Genomic DNA, 11,870 nt, shown 5'->3' on the forward strand with positions numbered 1-11,870 from the left:
CTCGAGGTCAGTTCCCGGCAAAAGGCTCCATAGTCCAGGTTCTTTGCTACATGTTCCAGGTTCAAGGCTCCCAGCACCAGGCTCCAGGCTCCAGGCTGAAGGCTCCAAGCTCAAGGCTCCAGGCTCAAGGCTCGGGGTCAATTTCAGGCTCATATTCACCGGGCTCTAGGCTCCGGGCTCCAGGCTCAAGGTGCCATGCTTCAAGCTCTTGGCTCCAGGCTCCAGGCTCGGGGTCAGTTCCAGGCTCCGGGCAACATGCTCCGGGGTCAGGGCTCAAGACTCCAGGATCCATGCTCCAGGCTCCGCTCTCCAGGCTCCATGCTTCAAGATTTGGGATCCAGGCTAAAGGCTCCATGTTCGGGGTCAGTTCCAGGCTCCATGCTTCAGGCGCCGGGCTCAGTGTCAGTTCCAGGCTGCGGAATCCCCGCTCAAGCCTCCAGGCTCTGGGCATGGGGTCAGTTCAAAGTTCCGGTCTCCAGGTTTTAGGCTCCACATTTTGGGCTCGGGGTTAGTTCAAGGCTAATGGCTCCATTTTAAAAGCTCGTTGCTATGCGTTCCAGGCTTAAGGCACCCGGCACAAGGTTTTTTCTAGGCTCTGGGCTTCTGGCTTTTTGCTTGGGGTCTTCTTCCAGGCTCTAGGCTTCATGCTCATGGCTTCAGGCTCCAAGCTCAAAGCTCCACGCTCAAGGCTCCAGGCTCCAGGTTCAAAGCTCCAGGCTCAAAGCTCCAGGCTCTATGCTCGGGATCAGTTAAAGGCTCCGGGCACAAGGACCTAGGCTTTTGGTTCAGGGTGTATTCCATGCTCTGGCCTGTGGGCTCCAGACTCCAGGCTCCGGGAATTTGGTCAGGTCAAAGTTCCGGTCTCCAGGCTTAAGGCTCCAGGCTTCGGGCTCAGGCTAAGTTCCATGCTCGGGGTTCCACGCCCTGGGCTCCAGGCTCTGGGAAAAGGGTCATTTCCACGCTCCGGGCTCCAGAATCCAGGCTCCGGACTTGGAGTCAGTTCCAGGCTCCAGGCTCCAGGCTCCAGGCTCAAGGCTCACAGCTCCACGCTCACGGCTCAATGCTCCGAGCTCAGGGGTCCATGCTCGGGGTGAGTTCAAGTCTCCTGGCTGAGGGGTCCTGGCTTAAGGTTCCGTGCTCGGGGTAAGTTCCAGTCTCCGGGCTCCGGGCTCCGGGTTCCGGGCTCCGGGCTCCGGGCTCCAGGCACAGGGTCATTTCCAGGCTCCTGGCTCAAGACTCCAGGCTCCAGGCTCTGGACTTGGGGTCAGTACAAGGCTTTGGGCTCACAGCTCCAGGCTCACAGCTCCATGCTCCGGACCCCAGGCTCCAAGCTCAAGGTTCTTGTTCGGGGTCAGTTCAAGGCTCCGCGCTCCACGCTCCATGTTCAGGGCTCCGGGCTCAGGGTCATTTCTTGGCTCCGGGCTCCAAGGTCCGGACTGAAGGTCAGTTCCAGGCTCTATGCTCCAGGCTCCAAGCTCACGGCTCCATGCTATGGGATCCAGGCTTGGGGTAAGTTCCAGGGTTCAGGCTCCAGGCTCAGGGATCAAGGTTTAATGTTCATGGTCAGTTCAAGACCATGAACTGAGGTTCTTTTCTCCGGGCTAGGGGTCACTTCGAGTATCTTGGTTCCGGGCTCCAGTTTTTAAGGTCTTGGCTCTATATTCAGCGCACAAGGCTCCTGCCCCGGGCTCCAGGCTCCAGTCTCAAGGCTTCAGGCTCAAGACTCCAGGCTCCAGGGTCTTTGTCAGTTGTAGACTCCGTTATCCAGGCTACCGGCTCAAGACTCTAGGCCCGAGATCAGTTCCAGGCTCTGGGCTAAAGGATCCAGGCTCCGCGATCCAGGCTCCTGGTTCCAGACTCCAGGCTCCAGGCTCAAGTCTCCAGACTAAAGGCTCCAGGCTACGGGCATGGAGTCAGTTCCAAGATCCGGTCTCCAGGCGCCAGGCTTCTGGCTTGAGCAAAGTTTCATGCTTGGGGTTCCACACCCAGGGCTCCAGGCAACAGACACAGGGTTTTTTTGAGGCTCTGGGCTCAAGGCATTGGGCTCGGGGTCTTCATCATGGCTCAAGGCTCTTGGTTCAAGGCTCCCAGCTTCAGGCTAAAAGCTCCAGGCTCTGGGATCAAGATCAGTTCCATACTCCAGTCTCCAGGACCCAGGTTTCGGGTTCGGGGTGTATTCCATGCTCTGGCCTTCGGGCTCCAGGCTCCTGGCTCGGACTAAGTTCCATGCTTGGGGATCCACGCCCCTGGCTCCAGGCTCTGAGAACGGGGTACTTTCCACACTCCGGGCTCCAGAAACCAGGTTCAAGGCTCAACTCTCGGGGTGATTTCCAGTCTCCGGACTCCAGGCTCCTGGGTCAGGGCTCCAGACTCCAAGCTCCAGGCTCCAGGCTCCAGGCTTAGGGCTCCAGGCTCAAGGCTCAAGGCTCCAGGCTCCGCTCTCCAGGCTCCATGTTACAAGCTCTGGGATCCAGGCTAAAGGCTCCATGCTTGGGGTCAGTTCAAGGCTCTAGGCTCAAGGCTCCATGCACTAGGCTCGGGGTCAGTTCCAGGCTCAAGGCTCCAGGTTCTTCTCTCCAGGCTTCGCTCTCCAGGCTCCGGGCTTTGGGCTTATGGCTCACGGCTAAAGGCTCAAGGCTCCAGGCTTTAGGCTCCAGGGTCGGCGTCAGTTCCAGGCTCCGGGCTCCATGCTTCAGGCTTTGGGCTCAAGACTCCGGGCTCAGTGTCAGTTCCAGGCTCCGTGCTTCCCCTTCAATGCTCCAGGCTCCGGGCTCTTTTCATGGGGTCAGTTCCAAGATCTGGTCTCCAGGTTTTAGGCTCCATTTCTCGGGCTCTAGGTCAGATCCAGGCTACAGGCTACATAGTCCAGGTTCGTTGCTACGCGTTCCAAGCTCAAGGCTCCTAGCACCAGGTTCCAGGCTGAAGGCTCCAAGCTCAAGGATCCAGGTTAAGGGAAAGTTCCATGCTCCAGGGTAAAGGCTCAAAGATCAAGGATCGGGGTCAATTCCAGGCTGAAGTCACCGGGCTCTTGGCTGCGGGCTCCAGTCTCAAGGCGCCATGCTTCAAGCTCTTGGCTCCAGGCTTGGGGTCGGTTTCAGGGTCCGGGCTCCATGCTCCGGGGTCAGGGCTCCAGACTCCAGACTTCAGACTCCAGGCTCAAGGCTCCATGCTTAGAGCTCTTGGATCCAGGCTAAAGGCTCCATGGTTGGGGTCAGTTTCAGGCTCCAGGCTCCATGCTTCAGGTTCCGGGCTCAAGGCTCCGGGCTCAGCGTCATTTCCAGTTTCCGGGCTCCCCGCTCAAGGCTCCGGGCTCCAGGCTCTTTGCATTTGGTCAGTTCCAAGTTCCGGTCTCAAGGTTTTAGGCTCCACATTTCGGGCTCGGGGTCAGTTCAAGGCTGATGGCTCCATATTCCAGGCTCGTTGCAACGCTTTCCAGGCTCCAGGCTCCGTTCACCGTGCTCAAGGCTTAAGGCTCAAAGCTCATGGCTCAAGGCTCTGGGTAAGTTCTGTCTCTGGGCTCAAGGCTCATAGCTCAAGGCTTGGGGTCAGTTCCACGCTATAGGCTCCAGGCTCCATGCTCAAGGCTTCATGGTTCAGGCTCTTGGCTCCAGGCTCCAGGCACAAGGCTCCAGGCTCCAGGCTCCTTTCCCAAGGGATCAAGGGTTTGGATTTGGGGTATGTTCGTAGGTCTGGGCTCCAGGTTTTAGACTCCATAATACGGGCTCAGTTCTAGGCTACAGGCTCTATTTTCCAGGCTCGTTGCAACGCTTTCAAGGCTCCAGGCTCCCTTCACTGTGCTCAAAGCTTAAGGCTCAAAGCTCATGGCTCAAGGCTCTGGGTAAGTTCTGTCTCCGGGCTCAAGGCTCATAGCTCAAGGCTTGGGGTCAGTTCCACGCTATAGGCTCCAGGCTCCATGCTCAAGGCTTCATGGTTCAGGCTCTTGGCTCCAGGCTCCAGGCACAAGGCTCCAGGCTCCTTTCCCAAGGGATCAAGGGTTTTGTATTTGGAGTATGTTCGTAGCTCCGGGCTCCAGGTTTTAGACTCCATAATACGGGCTCAGTTCTAGGCTACAGGCTCTATTTTCCAGGCTCGTGACTACGCGTTCCATGCTCCAGGCACCTTGCTCCAGGCTCAAGGTTCAGGGCTCGGGGTCAGTTCCATGCTCCGGGCTCAAGACTCCAGCCTCAAGGCTCAGAGTCAGTTCATGGCTCCAGTCACCAGGCTCTAGACTCCATGCTCAACGCGCCATGCTTCAAGCTCTTGGCTCCAGGCTATACACTCAAGGACCAGTGTCAGTTCAAGGCCTCGGGCTCCACACTTCAGGCTCCGGGCTCAAGACTCCGGGTTCAAGGCTCTTGGCATGGGGTCCTTTCCAAGTTCTGGTCTCCAGGTTTTTGGCTCAAATTTTCGGGCTTGGGGTCAGTTCCAGGCTACAGGCTCAATAGTCCAGGTTCGTTTCTATGCGTTCCAGGTTCAAGGCTCCCAGTAGAAGGCTCAAAGCTTAAGGCTCAGAGCTCAAGGCTCCAGGCTCAGGGTGAGTTCCATGCTCCGGGCTTAAGGCTCCAAGCTCAAGGCTCTTGGTCAGTTCCAGGCTCAAGTCACAAGGCTCCGGGCTCCCGGCTCCGGGCTTCAGGCTGCGCACTCAAGAATCCTAGCTTTTTGTCTTTTCCATGCTATGAGCTCCAGGCTAAAGGCTCCAGATTCCAGGATTGGGGTCAGTTCAAGGCTCCGGGCTGAAGGCTTCAGGCTCCAGGCTCCAGGCTCCAGGTTCCACGCTCCAGGCTCCAGGCTCCAGGCTCCAGGGTTGGAGTCATTTCCATGCTCCGGGCTCCGGGCCCCGGGCCCCGGGCTCCGGGCTCCGGGCTCCGGGCTCCGGGCTCCGGGCTCCGGGCTCCAGGCTCCGGGCTAAAGGCTCCGCGCTCAAGAATCCTGGCTTTTTGTCTTTTCCAGGCTACTAACTCCAGGCTAAAGGTTCCAGACTCCAGGATTGGGGTCATTTCAAGGCTCCGGCCTGAAGGCTCCAGGCTCCAGGCTCCAGGCTCCAGGTTCCAAGCTCGAAGCTCCTGGCTCAAGGCTCCACAATCCAGGCTCTGGGCTAAGGGTAAGCTCCATGCTTTGGGCTCCAGAATCCAGGCTCCAGGCTCCAGGCTCCAGGCTCAAGGCTCAAAGCTCCAGGCTCCAGGCTCGGGTTCAGTTCCAGTCTCGAGGTTCCTGGCTCCAGGCTCCGGGCTCATGCTCCGGGCTCCAGGCTTTGGGCTTGGTGTCATCTTCATGGCTCAAGGCTCCATTCTCCAGAGTCCAGGGTCCAGGCTCCAGGCTCCAGGCTACAGGCTCGTGATAAGTTCAAGGCTCCCGGCTCTTGGCTCTTTGGTCCGGGTTTGGCGTCAGTTCCAGGGTCCGGGCTATAGGTTCCAGGTTCCAGGTTCCAGGCTCCAGGCTCATCGATCCAGTATATGGGCTCCAGATTCAGGGTAAGTTCCATGCTCAAGTCTCAAGTCTCATGGCTCAAGTCTCCGGTTCAGTTCAAGGCTCCAGGCTCCAGACTCCTATTCCAGACTCCAGGCTCCAGGCTCAAGTCTCCAGGCTCAAGGCTCAGGGCTACGGGCAGGGAGTCAGTTCCAAGTTCCGGTTTCCCAGCTTTAGGGCTCAAGGCTTCCTGCAAGGGCTAAGTTTCATGCTTGGGGTTCCACACCCAGGGCTCCAGGCACGGCGTTTTTTCCAGCCTCTGGGCTTAAGGCTTTGGGCTCGGGGTCTTCTTCCAGGCTCAAGGCTCAAGGCTCCAGGTTCAAGGCTCCCAGCTCCAGGCTCAAAGCTCCATGCTCTTGGCTCAAGATCAGTTCCATACTTCGGTCTCCAGGAACCAGGTTTTGGGTTCGGGGTTTATTCCATGCTCTGGACTTCGGGCTCCAGGCTCCAGGCTCCAGGCTCCAGGCTCCAGGCTTCGGGCTCAAGGCTCCAGGCTTCGGGCTCGGGGTAATTTCCATGTTCGGGGATCCATGCCCCTTGCTCCAGGCTCTGAGAACGGGGTCAGTTCCACACTCCGGGCTCAGGAAAAAAGGTTCAAGGCCCCAAACTCGGGGTCAGTTCCAGGCTCCGGACTCCAGGCTCCGGGGTGAGGGCTCCAGACTCAAGCCTCCAGCCTCCAGGCTCAAGGCTCAAGGCTCCACTCTCCAGGGTCCATGTTTCAAGCTCTTGGATCCAGGCTTAAGGCTCCATGCTTGGGGTCAGCTCCAGGCTCCAGGCTCAATGCATCAGTCTCCGGGCTCAAGGTTCCGAGCTCAGTGTCAGTTCCAGGCTCCGGGCTCCCTGTTCAAAGCTCCAGGCTCCGGGCTCCAGGCTCTGGGCCTGGGGTTAGTTCCAAGCTCCAGTCTCCAGGTTTTAGGCTCCACATTTCTGGCTCGGGGTCAGTTCAAGGCTAATGGCTCCATTTTCCAGGCTCGTTGCTACGTGTTCAAGGCTCCCAGCTCCAGGCTCAAAGCTCCAGGCTCTGGGCTCAAGATCAGTTCCATACTTTGGTCTACAGGACAAAGGTTTCGGGTTCAGGGAATATTCCATGCTCTTGCCTTCTTGCTCCAGGCTCCAGGCTTTGGGCTCTGGGCTGCGGCCTGCGGCCTGCAGGTTTCAGGCTGCATACTCCATGCTCCAGGCTCCGGGCTGCAGGCTCCATGCTTAGAGCTCTTGGATCCAGGCTTAAGGCTCCATGCTCGGGGTCAGTTTCAGGCTCCAGGCCCAAGACTAAAGGCTCTGGGCTCCAGGCTCCAGGCTCAAGGCTTGGGGTCAGTTCCAGGCTCCGGGCTCCATGTTTCAGGGTCTTGGCTCAAGACTCCAGGCTCCAGGATCCAGGCTCGAGGCTCCATGCTCAAGGCTCCAGGCTCCAGGCTCCAGGCTCCAGGCTCAAGGCTCCTCACTCCAGGCTCCAGAATCCAGGCTAAGGGCTCCAGGCTCAAGGTTCAGGGCTCCAGGCTCCGCTCTCCAGGCTCCATGTTTCGAGCTCTGGGATCCAGGCAAAAGGCTCAATGCTTGGGGTCAGTTCCAGGCTCAAGGCTCAAGGATCTAGGCTCCAGGCTCCAGGCTCCAGGCTCGGGGTAAGTTCCAAGCTCAATGCTCCAGGTTCTTCTCTCCAGGCTTCGCTCTCCAGGCTCCGGGCTGTGGGCTCATGGCTCATGGCTACAGGCTCAAGGCTCCAGGCTATAGGCTCCATGGTCGGCGTCAGTTCCAGGCTCCGGGCTCAATGCTTCAGGCTCTGGGCTCAAGGCTCCGGGCTCAGTGTCAGTTCCAGGCTTTGTGCTTCCCTCTCAAGACTCCACGCTCTGGGCTGCAGGCTACGGGCATAGAGTAAGTTCCATGTTCCGGTCTCCCGGCTTTCAGCAGCAAGCTTCTGGCTCGGGGTAAGTTTCATGCTGGGGGTTCATCACCCAGGGCTCCAGGCTCCAGACACGAGGTTTTTTCCAGCCTCCGGGCTCAAGGCTTTGGGCTCGGGGTCTTCTTCTTGGGTCTAGGCTCAAGGCTCCAGGTTCAAGTCTCCCGTTTCCAGGCTCAAAGCTCCAGGCTCTGGGCTCAAGATCAGTTCCATACTTCGGTCTCCAGGAACCAGGTTTCGGGTTCGGGGTGTGTTCCATACTCTTGCCTTCGGGCTCCAGGCTTCGGGCCCAAGGCTCCAGGCTTCTGGCTTGGGGTACGTTCCATGCTCGGGGATCCACGCCCCTGGCTCCAGGCTCTGAGAACGGGGTCAGTTCCGCACTCCGGGCTCCTGAAACAGGGTTAAAGGCTGCACACTCGGGGTCAGTTCCAGGCTCCGGACTCCAGGCTCTGGGGTGAGGGCTCCAGACTAAAGCCTCCAGGCTCCAGGCTCCAGGCTCCAGGCTCCAGTCTCCAGGCTCCAGGCTCCAGGCTCAAGGTTAACAGCTCCACGCTCACGGCTCAATGCTCCGAGCTCCAGGCTCCAGGCTCGGGGTGAGTTCTAGTCTCCGGGCTGCAGGGTCCTGGCTAAAGGTTCCGTGCTTGGGGTCAGTTCCAGTCTCTAGGCTCCGGGCTCCGGGCTCCGGGCTCCAGGCATAGGGTAATTTCATGGCTCCTGGCTCAAGACTCAAGGCTCCAGGCTCTGGACTTGGGGTCAGTACAAGGCTTTGGGCTCACGGCTCCAGGCTCACGGCTCCATGTTCCGGACCCCAGGCTCCAAGCTCAAGGTTCTTATTTCGGGGTCAGTTCCAGGCTCCGCGCTCCACGCTCCATGTTCAGGGCTCCGGGCTCAGGGTCATTTCTTGGCACCGGGCTCCAAGGTCCGGACTGAAGGTCAGTTCCAGGCTCTATGCTCCAGGCTCCAAGCTCACGGCTCCATGCTACGGGATCCAGGCTTGGGGTAAGTTCCAGGGTTTGGGCTTCAGGCTCAGGGATCAAGGCTTAATGTTCATGGTCAGTTCAAGACTCCGGGTTCTTTTCTCCGGGCTAGGTGTCTCTTCGAGTATCTTGGTTCCGGGCTCCAGTCTTCAAGGTCTTGGCTCTAGATTCTGCGCACAAGGCTCCAGCTCCGGGCTCCAGTCTCTATTCTCAAGGATTCAGGCTCCAGGCTCCAGGGTCTTGGTCAGTTGCAGACTACGTTATCCATGCTACCGGCTCAAGACTCTAGGCTCGAGATCAGTTCCAGGCTCCGGTCTTAAGGATCCAGGCTCCGCGATCAAGGCTCCTGGTTCCAGACTCCAGGCTCCAGGCTAAAGGCTCCAGGCTACGGGCATGGAGTCAGTTACAAGAGCTGGTATCCAGGCGCCAGGCTTCTTGCTTGGGGTAAGTTTCATGCTTGGGGTTCCACACCCAGGGCTCCAGGCTCCAGGCACGGGGTTTTTTCCAGGCTCTGGGCTCCAGGCTTTGGGCTCGGGGTCTTCATCCAGGCTCAAGGCTCTTGGTTCAAGGCTCCAAGCTCCAGGCTCAAAGCTCCAGGTTCAAAGCTCCGGGCTTTGGGCTCTGGGCTCTGGGCTCAAGATCAGTTCCATACTCCGGTCTCCAGGACCCAGGTTTCGGGTTCGGGGTGTATTCCATGCTCTGGCCTTCGGGCTCCAGGCTCCAGGCTTCTGGCTCGGGGTAAGTTCCATGCTTGGGGATCCACGCCCCTGGCTCCAGGCTCTGAGAACGGGCTAATTTCCACACTACGGGCTCCAGAAACCAGGTTCAAGGCTCCACACTCGGGGTGAGTTCCAGGCTCCGGACTCCAGGCTCCTGGGTAAGGGCTCAAGACTCCAGACTCCATGCTCCAGGCTCTAGGCTCCAGGCTCCAGGCTCAAGGCTCAAGGCTCAAGGCTCCAGGCTCCGCTCTCCAGGCTCCATTTTTCAAGCTCTGGGATCCAAGCTAAAGGCTCCATGCTTAGGGTCAGTTTCAGGCTAAAGGCTCCAGGCTCTAGGCTCTAGGCTCCAGGCTCCAGGCTCCAGGCTCCAGGCTCAAGGATCCAGGCTCCAGGCTCATGGTTTTTCTCTCCAGGCTTCGCTCTCCAGGCTCCGGGCTGTGGGCTAATGGCTCAAGGCTAAAGGCTCAAGGCTCCAGGCTTTAGGCTGCAGGGTCGGCGTCAGTTCCAGGCTCCGGGCTCCATGCTTCAGGCTCTTGGCTCAAAGCTCCGGGCTCAGTGTCAGTTCCAGGCTCCGTGCTTCCCCCTCAAGGCTCCAGGCTCCGGGCTCCAGGCTCTTTTCATGGGGTCAGTTCCAAGATCTGGTCTCCAGGTTTTTGGCTTCATTTCTCGGGCTCTAGGTCAGCTCCAGGCTAAAGGCTCCATTTTCCAGGATCGTTACTACGCGGTCAAGGCTCAAGGTTCCCAGCACCAGGTTCCAGGCTGAAGGCTCCAAGCTCAAGGCTCCAGGCTAAGTGTAAGTTCCATGCTCAAGGGTAAAGGCTCAAAGATCAAGGCTCGGGGTCAATTCCAGGCTGAAGTCACCGGGCTCTTGTCTGCGGGCTCCAGGCTCAAGGCGCCATGCTTCAAGCTCTTGGCTCCAGACTCATGGCTCCAGGCTCAGGGTCAGTTTCAGGCTCCGGGCTCCATCCTCCGAGGTCAGCGCTCCAGACTACAGACTCCAGACTCCAGGCTCAAGGCTCCAACCTGAGAGCTCTTGGATCCAGGCTAAAGGCGCCATGCTCGAGGTCAGTTTCAGGCTCCAGGCTCCATGCTAATGGTTCCGGGCTCAAGGCTCCGGGCTCAGTGTCAGTTCCAGTTTCCGGGCTCCCCGCTCAAGGCTCAAGGCTCCTGGCTCCAGGCTCTTGGCATGTGGTCAGTTCCAAGTTCCGGTCTCCAGGTTTTAGGCTCCACATTTCAGGCTCGGGGTCAGTTCAAGGCTAATGGCTCATTATTCCAGGCTCGTTGCAACGCTTTCCAGGCTCCAGGCTCCCTTCACCAGGCTCAAGGCTGAAGGCTAAAAGCTCATGGCTCAAGGCTCTGGGTGAGTTCTGTCTCCGGGCTCAAGACTCCAAGCTCAAGGCTTGGGGTCAGTTCCACGCTCTAGGCTACAGGCTCCATGCTCAAGGCTGTATGGTTCAGGCTTTTGGCTCCAGGCTCCAGAAAAAAGGCTCCAAGCTCCAGGCTCATGGCTCCAGGCTCCAGGCTTGGGGTCAGTTCATGGCTCAAGGCTCCAGGCTCTTCTCTCCAGAATTCGCTCTTCAGGCTCCGGGCTCAAGGCTCAAGGCTCAAGGGTCCAGGATCCAGGCTCCAGGCTCAAGGCTCCAGGCCCCAGGGTCTTGGTCTGTTGCAGACTCCGTTATCAAGGCTTCCGGCTCAAGACTCTAGGCTTTGGATCAGTTCCAGGCTCCTGGCTAAAGGATCCAGGTTCCGCACTCCAGGCTCCTGGTTCCAGGCACAGGGCTCCGGGCTTAGGGTCAGTTTCAATCTCCGGGCACCAAGCTCCAGCCTCTAGACTCGGGGTCAGTTTCAGGCACTGCGTATCGGGCTCCAGGCTCAAGGCTCCATGACCCAAATTCAAGGTCAAGGCTCAAGGTTCCTTGCTGAGGGTCATTTCCAGGCTCCAGGCTAATGTCCTAAGGGATAAAGGGTTTGGATTTGGAGTATGTTCATAGCTCCGGGCTCCAGGCTCTAGGCTCGGGGTCAGTACCAGGCTCAAGGCTCCAGGTTCTACTCTCCAGGCTTCGCTCTCCAGGCTCCGTGCTTCCCCCCTCGAGGATCCAGGCTCCGGGCTCCAGGCTCAAGGCTCCACGCTCAAGGCTCCAGGCCCCAGGGACTTGGTCAGTTGCAGACTCCGTTATCCAGGCTACCGGCTCAAGACTCTAGGCTTGGGATCAGTTCCAGGCTCCTGGCTAAAGGCTCCAGGTTCCGCACTCCATGCTCCATGTTCCAGGCACAGGGCTCCGGGCTTGGTGTCAGTTCCATGCTCCTGGCACCAAGCTCCAGCCTCTAGACTCGGGGTCAGTTTCAGGCACTGCGCATCGGTCTCCAGGCTCAAGGCTCCATGACCCAAACTCATGGTCAAGGCTCCAGGTTCCTTGCTGAGGGTCACTTCCAGGCTCCAGGCTCCTTTCCTAAGGGATCGAGGGTTTGGATTTGGAGTATGTTCGTAGCTCCGAGCTCCAGGTTTTAGGCTCCATATTTCTTGCTCAGTTCCAGGCTACAGGCTTTATGCTCCAGGCTCGTGACTACGCGTTCCAGGGTCCAGGCACCTTTCTCCAGGCTCCGGGCTCGGGATCAGTTCCATGCTCCGGGCTCAAGACTCCAAGCTCAAGGCTCTGAGGCAGTTCATGGCTCCAGTCACCAGGCTCTAGAATCCATTCTCAAGGCTCCATGGTTCAAGCTCCAGGCTCCAGGCTCCAGGCTCCAGTCTCAAGGCTCCAGGCTCCAGGGTTGGGGTCATTTCCATACTCCGGGCTCCAATCTCTATGCTCAAAG

Source organism: Sphaeramia orbicularis, chromosome 24 (genome assembly GCF_902148855.1).
Source record: "Sphaeramia orbicularis chromosome 24, fSphaOr1.1, whole genome shotgun sequence".
In the NCBI taxonomy this organism is placed as follows: domain Eukaryota; kingdom Metazoa; phylum Chordata; class Actinopteri; order Kurtiformes; family Apogonidae; genus Sphaeramia; species Sphaeramia orbicularis.